Below are 6,972 nucleotides of genomic sequence, written 5' to 3' on the forward strand. Positions count from 1 at the left end.
TAATTAAATTAATTAAATAAATTAAATTAATTAAATTAATTAATTAATTAATTACAGGGTATTTAAGAGTTGAGCCTGCTCGACTTTAGCATTCCTTTCTTGTTCTTTTTTGTGGAGAGTACAGGCTATTTTACTGTCGGGCTTGCTCGACTGTAGCATTGTATCTTGTTTTTATTAAGTACTAGCTGACCCGACAGACTTCGTCCTGTCAAAAAGATTTGTAATGTGGCAGTTTTTGTGCCTACGTATTTTAAAAAATTCTCCTGAACAGAACCGTCACCCTGGTGATAGGGCGTTGTGAATAAAAAATAATTAAATAAAACATATATAAGGATTTAAAAGTAACTAATCGCTTTATTGTTAATCATGTGAATCATAATTATTATTATTATCATTGTAGTGCTTTGTGGTATACGATGTTTTTTGTTTGATTACCTGGTGCATAGATAAACAAATCTGATGGTTTTACAACACGGGAACAGGCAACATACAATTGACCATGTGAGAAACATGGGTTTTCTAGATTAATACCACAAACACTTAATGATTGCCCCTGGGACTTGTTTATAGTCATAGCAAAAGCAAGCCGCACTGGAAACTGTAGTCGTTTAAACTCAAATGGCACATCAGTCGGAATCATTGGGATGCGCGCTATGAGAACATCTTCTCCTTTATACTTTCCTTTGAGTATAGTTGCTTCTATCACATTGTTTAGTAATTTTTTTTATCGCTAACCGTGCACCGTTGCAAAGACGCGGTTGGTTGATATTTCGCAACATTATAACCACCGATCCAACCTTTAATTGAAGATTGTGAGGTGGCAATCCTGGCAAATCCAGCGAGTTTAAAAATTCCGGTGGATAGTTGACTACATCATCTTGATTAGTAGCCGAATCAACTGATTTATATATCCTCAATTCGCCTGTAATTTGTTGTTGAATTTTGAAATTTAATTCATTTACATCTATGTTTTTTTGCAGCCAGTATAGCTCGTTCGCTCAACCAATCATGGTTTCTGTAATTTTGAGAAACATCTGGAAACACCTTCTGAATAAGTTCATCTTTTGATCGAGTTAACTGACAAAAACTTTGAGGAAAGTTAATGCAGCCGGTCAACATGTCTATAGGAAATTTGCCATTACCAATGTCAATGAGTTGTTTAGAGAATATGTTTCCAGATTGGTCATTTTGCAACTCGACACGCATATTCTTGCTTAAATGAAGTACTTTGACATGTTTCCACAAATTGGAGGACTTTAGACATGCATTGAGTTCATCAGCTGGCGTTGATCGTGGAATCACTGGCAATGTTTGTCGAAAATCTCCTGCTAATAAAATCATTGCACCACCAAATCGGTTATTATTGCTCCGTAGATCTTTTAAGGTTCTGTCTAAAGCCTCCAAAGATTTTTTATGTGCCATCGTGCATTCATCCCAAACAATCAATTTACATTGCTGCAAAACCTTTGCCATTGCAGAGTTCTTCGAAACGTTGCAGGTTGGAGTTTCATTGCTTTGCATATTTAATGGCAATTTTAGTGCTGAATGGGCTGTTCGACCACCTTGAAGCAAAGTTGCTGCGATTCCCGACGAAGCGAGTGCAAGTGCAATTTTATTTTGTGAGCGAATTGTTGCTAATATTAATGAAATCAAAAAAGTTTTTCCTGTACCACCAGGTGCATCTAAGAAGTAAATCCCTCCAGTTTCATCATTTGTTACTTTCATAAGAGTTTCAAACACATACTTCTGTTGTTCATTTAACAGTGGAAGATTTGTTTGAATTAATTCTTTCAAAGCGTTGAGATCATACAGTCTTTCTCGATGCAACTCTTGGTTAAAAGCGTCATGCATTGGACGATTGGGCGCGGTCAGGCCTAATTGAATTAATAGTTTGTTTGACATTATCAAGCACATGTCCTCAATTGAAATGAATGCTTCATTGTAAATTTCTTCACTGATTTGTATATTTGGATTTCCCATTCTATTCCGTATTTGATACAAAATATCATCACACATATAATCTTTGTACTTGTCTTGTACCATCAACAGTTCGTAACTGTTGGAATGATGTTGGGCCACGTACATTGACTAATAGCAGTCGTAAATAAAAACATTCATCATTGCTTGGATGTACTGAATAAATCCGGCCAATCGCATCGGTGGAATATACATCTGTATATCCTGGAACTGGTTTTCCTTGTTTCCGTCGTATAAATCTCCTTGAGGATTGATTCCAGGTATAATATTTTGGCATTTCAGAATATAGCAATGTTTGTGCGAAATAATCGTTTTGGCATGTCTCAAAAAAACTGGTTAATGTAGTAGATGGTGGCTGAGCAGCTCTTTGTACTGCGTTCTGTGCTGTAAAATACACTCTTTGTCCATTTTCTAAATGCACAGCTAAGTGAACAACAGAAGGGTGTCTCTCATGAATAGGAAAAGAAAATATTCGCCAAACTGCTTCATTACTACTGACATAGCGGCCCATTTGGTATTGGGTAACTTCATCATTGGAATTCTCTGCACCAATTCCAATCACAGCCATATCACTCCCATTGGTTACATATTTGCAAATGTATTTAATAGATTTCACTGAATGGCAAGATTCAACGTTGATGTGTGCTTTGAATGTCTTTGATAAAATGGGTGAATATGGAACAATCCAACGATTATCTATTTCAATATCTTGTTGATTTCATTTGACAATTGTTGATTTTCCATTGCCTGCTGTCGATCTGCGACGATACAATGGATAACCGTCATTACCAGTAATTGTTTCCGATATTAATGTCCGTGGATATCGTTTTGAACATTTACCATCCATCATACACGGTGAATTTTGATTAAGAGTTCCACAGGGACCATGTATCATGTTTTTGTTAACTACGATGTTTTATGTTTTTCGATGAAATCCATTAAAGATTTCAACTTTTGTCTAAAGACTCTGGCTGTAATATCATGACGATCAATGGGTGATTGCCCCGAGAATAACTCCTGCTTGATTTCTATCCATTGCGGATTGCATGTAAATGTGATGAACAAATCTGCTGTACCATAATGACGAACATACGACATGGCATCTTGAGCATATTCGTGCATATGCCGAGGGCTTCCGATGTATGTTGCTGGAAGAATAGTCATCCGACCGACATTATGTGCATTTCCATCAATATTAATCGCATCTCGAAGGTGAATATACTCTTCAGATCGGAGTTTGGTTTGATTCAACCTGATGAATGTTAATTTCTCCGTTTCAATTTTAACATACATGTCAACAACATATTTGTGATATAATCGCCGACATTTCAATATGTGATTATCTTCATTTTCCCGAATCATTAGGCGGTATGAATAATAGTTCATTGAACTGACTTTTTTGTTGGTTTCAGAACCTGTAAATAGATTTTGTTTTAATAACATTCAAATATAAAATTAAAATACATAATATAATGACTGAGATATTATTGCCATAGCTAAACTAATATTTTAGTTACCTGTAATGGGATTTATCATTTTTATTGAGAAATCGTAGCCATCTTCACCTTGCCAAAATATAATGGGATATTTCAGTGCATCATATGAGCGGTGTGTTTCCTTTATACGTTGTAATAATTGATCATTCCGACGATGTAAAATAATATCACGGGATTCCAAGTTTTCTCCAACTACAACGATAGCAACTTCATCAATAGTTGGTGCATTAAAACGTCTTGTATGTTGACCTGCAGGTGTTTTATCTGCTCTGATTACAATTTTGTGATTATCGGATGGCATCAGATCCAGGGCAGTTTTAAACAATATAATCAATTGATTGTGTTGATGAAATAAAGTTTGTAATTGTTCTACAATAGACCTCTTTACTAAATTGTTATGTGCACAACGCAGATCAATTTCTTGTGGTGAATTGCCCATAAAATAAATTTGCAGGAATTTGTTGTCGCTATCTGACACTGGTAACAGTGAACCTGCTCTGTGATATATTTGCCCTTGTATCTGTAAATAAAAAAAAATATTATGGTGTGGTATAAATTAATGGATTGTCAGTGATCAATCTTAAATAATATTTGAAACTGAATCACCATATAATATGATGACTAAGTGATATATTTCGTAATGATTAAGAAATTGAAGATTAGTGACACATCTTACTTTGGTGACAGAAAATTTTGTTCGCTAAAATAATTATGAGTAACTGCTATAATACATACCTTGAAAGTTGGCATAAAATTTTCCCGAACTACATTTGTTGCCCCAAATGAAGTCATTTGAAAGCAATTGTTATATTGTTGGATATGTGTCAAAAAGTGTATAGAATCTGTTCCTATTCCTGAAACCAATGAGTACAATGGTTCTGGTGGTGGATCCAATGGTATCAATTTCACTTTACCATTTGCGCAACACAATCCATTGGCTTCGTTTTTGTATTTTAATGCCTTACAGTGTGAGCAAACCGAGTTCATAGAACCAATAACAACACATTGGTAGTTACTGTAGTCAATTGACACATCGTAACTGAAAGCAGCTCGATTCAAACTTGCGCGATTATTAGTTGAATGTCGCGCTCGCGCTTCACGCGTTTGTGATATCCGAATTCTTTCACGTTCATTTCCGTCGTCACGTTCTTGTGCAGTACGATTAGATCGGTAATTAGCTTGGTTTGTAGCATTTCTGGTTCTTCTACCTAAATTGCTTCGTCTTATAGGAGGCATATCAAATATAAATTATTTTTTCACTAATCACGAAAAAACCGTAAAAACCATCCTTGAACTTCAACGAACATTAAAAAAAAAGATTTGGCCAAATTGGTCCAGGCGTTGTTGAGTTATGCGCTTACCAACACATTTTGCGATTCATTTTTATATTATAGTAACTAAACTAAAAAAAATAAAATGATAGCGTGCTGCAAAGTTGTACAACGAAGACGGCAAACTTTTCGCTTAAGCAATTAGCTTGAGCTTTACACGAAAGTGTTTGCAAAACAGATGTGGCGTAAACACATATATTCTCGATTTTCTCACTCATAAGCTAAGATGGTAATAGTGCTGGCACACTATCGATACGTGTGCGTAGGAGCATTATCGTATCGATGCCTTGCAGCCAAATGATAAACTTCGATTAAGAGAGCAACACTGGCCGCTTTCTGTTTATGTCGAATGTTATTTAATTGATAAACTATTTTCAGCGAGAGGGGCGCGTTTCCAGATAACCTTCAGTCCTAATTTATTCCAACATTCACATACATAAGTAAGTGACGACAACAGTGAGTGCTTGTAATTTAATAGGAACTTTATACCATAGCAATAAAGCTCAAATTGACTACGTTTTAGTTACAAATCATTTGTATGGGAAAAAGAAAAGGGCTATTTTTAGGGTTTTTCCAGCAATAATTCTAAAAACCGTAAAAACCATCCTTGAACTTCAACAAACATTTTAAAAAAAGATTTGGCCAAATTGGTCCAGGCGTTGTTGAGTTATGCGCTTACCAACACATTTTGCGATTCATTTTTATATTATAGATTTATTTTTAAGCTAGAATTATATAAATAAAATTAACATATTTATTAAATTTTATTAATAACATCATAATTCTATTTCTAACGGCAGATTTTTTCTGGCTTTACCTTTCATGAACCAAATTCCTTCCCTGATGCCTTTCAACATTTTCTGACACCTTACAAAGGAAATTTTTTTGGATCTTTGATTATCTTCAACTTATTTAATATTTTGAAAAATGATCTAACACGATTTCATTTATTTTCATATGTAGAAAAAATATTAATTACTGATATCTTTGATTATAAAACTATTGAAAAATCACCTAAAGGAACATCTCTAAGATTTAGTGTTATATTTATATCACTAACATCAGCAGTAGTTACAAGATTTGAATAATCCCACACAAACATGGGATATTATGAAATAATATTGCACGAAATGCTTTCAACTACAAATGCATTAGAAAATTGTTCAATACAAATGAACACATCTAATTTTAGGAAATCATCGACTTCTATCCTTTTATCTACAATTGTGCTATATAGTTCAAATAATACTGGAAAAATGCCAACGAAATTACAATTTTCAGAAAAGCAGAAATTAGCATAATTTGAGGAAACATATACCATCAAACTGCATTCAAGCAATGTTTTGGTTCTTTCAGAAGCTTTAGTGTGTCCAACTATTTTTCCAAAAAATGTTTACAAATCGAATGCAGTATTGTTAAGGATTTATCCTGCAACAAACAGGTACACCGTGCACTCTCTTTTTATACTCTGTACATGAAATGTACAAGAGTATATTAGGTTTGCGGGAGCTGAAAAATGTAACAGGCAGAAGGAGGCGTGGCAGACCCCACAAAGTATATATATTCTTGATCAGCATGACGAGACGAGTCGATCTAGCCCTGTCTGTCTGTCTGTCCGTCTGTCCGTCCGTATGAACACCTGGATCTCAGAGACTATAAGAGATAGAGACACCAAATTTTGCACGAAGATGCGTTATGTGTGTATTCTATACGAGTTTGTTTTATTTTTTTGATTTTCCCCCCCACTTCCCCCCTATGGGGGTTTTCCCGATTTTCCATTCGTATAATCGCCTATATCTCGGAGACTATAAGACCTAGGAACACCAAATTTTAGTCCCAGATGCCTTATGTGAATACGCAGAAAATGTATATTTTGGAATTCCCCTCCCTCCCCCCTCTACCCCGCAAATCGTAACTCCCGTAATTCTTGGAATTTCGAACTAAAATTTTGGAAATACCCCCAGTTAGTTATTATGTGTCCGTATGCCAAATTTCATTATGATAGACCGATTTAACAAGAATTTATAGCCATAAATATATTTGCTGATGCAGCGCTGCTGCAGCGCTGCTCAAGCGCTGCCCGCGGCTGTTGTTGATGTTGCTGTTTGGTTGACTGCGAAAATGCTTACACAGACACGAATTGATGCGCATAGGCATACATACACTCA

This window comes from Scaptodrosophila lebanonensis, unplaced genomic scaffold, assembly GCF_003285725.1.
Source record: "Scaptodrosophila lebanonensis strain 11010-0011.00,11010-0021.00 unplaced genomic scaffold, SlebRS2 tig00000209-arrow-arrow-pilon, whole genome shotgun sequence".
Taxonomy (NCBI): Eukaryota; Metazoa; Arthropoda; class Insecta; order Diptera; family Drosophilidae; genus Scaptodrosophila; species Scaptodrosophila lebanonensis.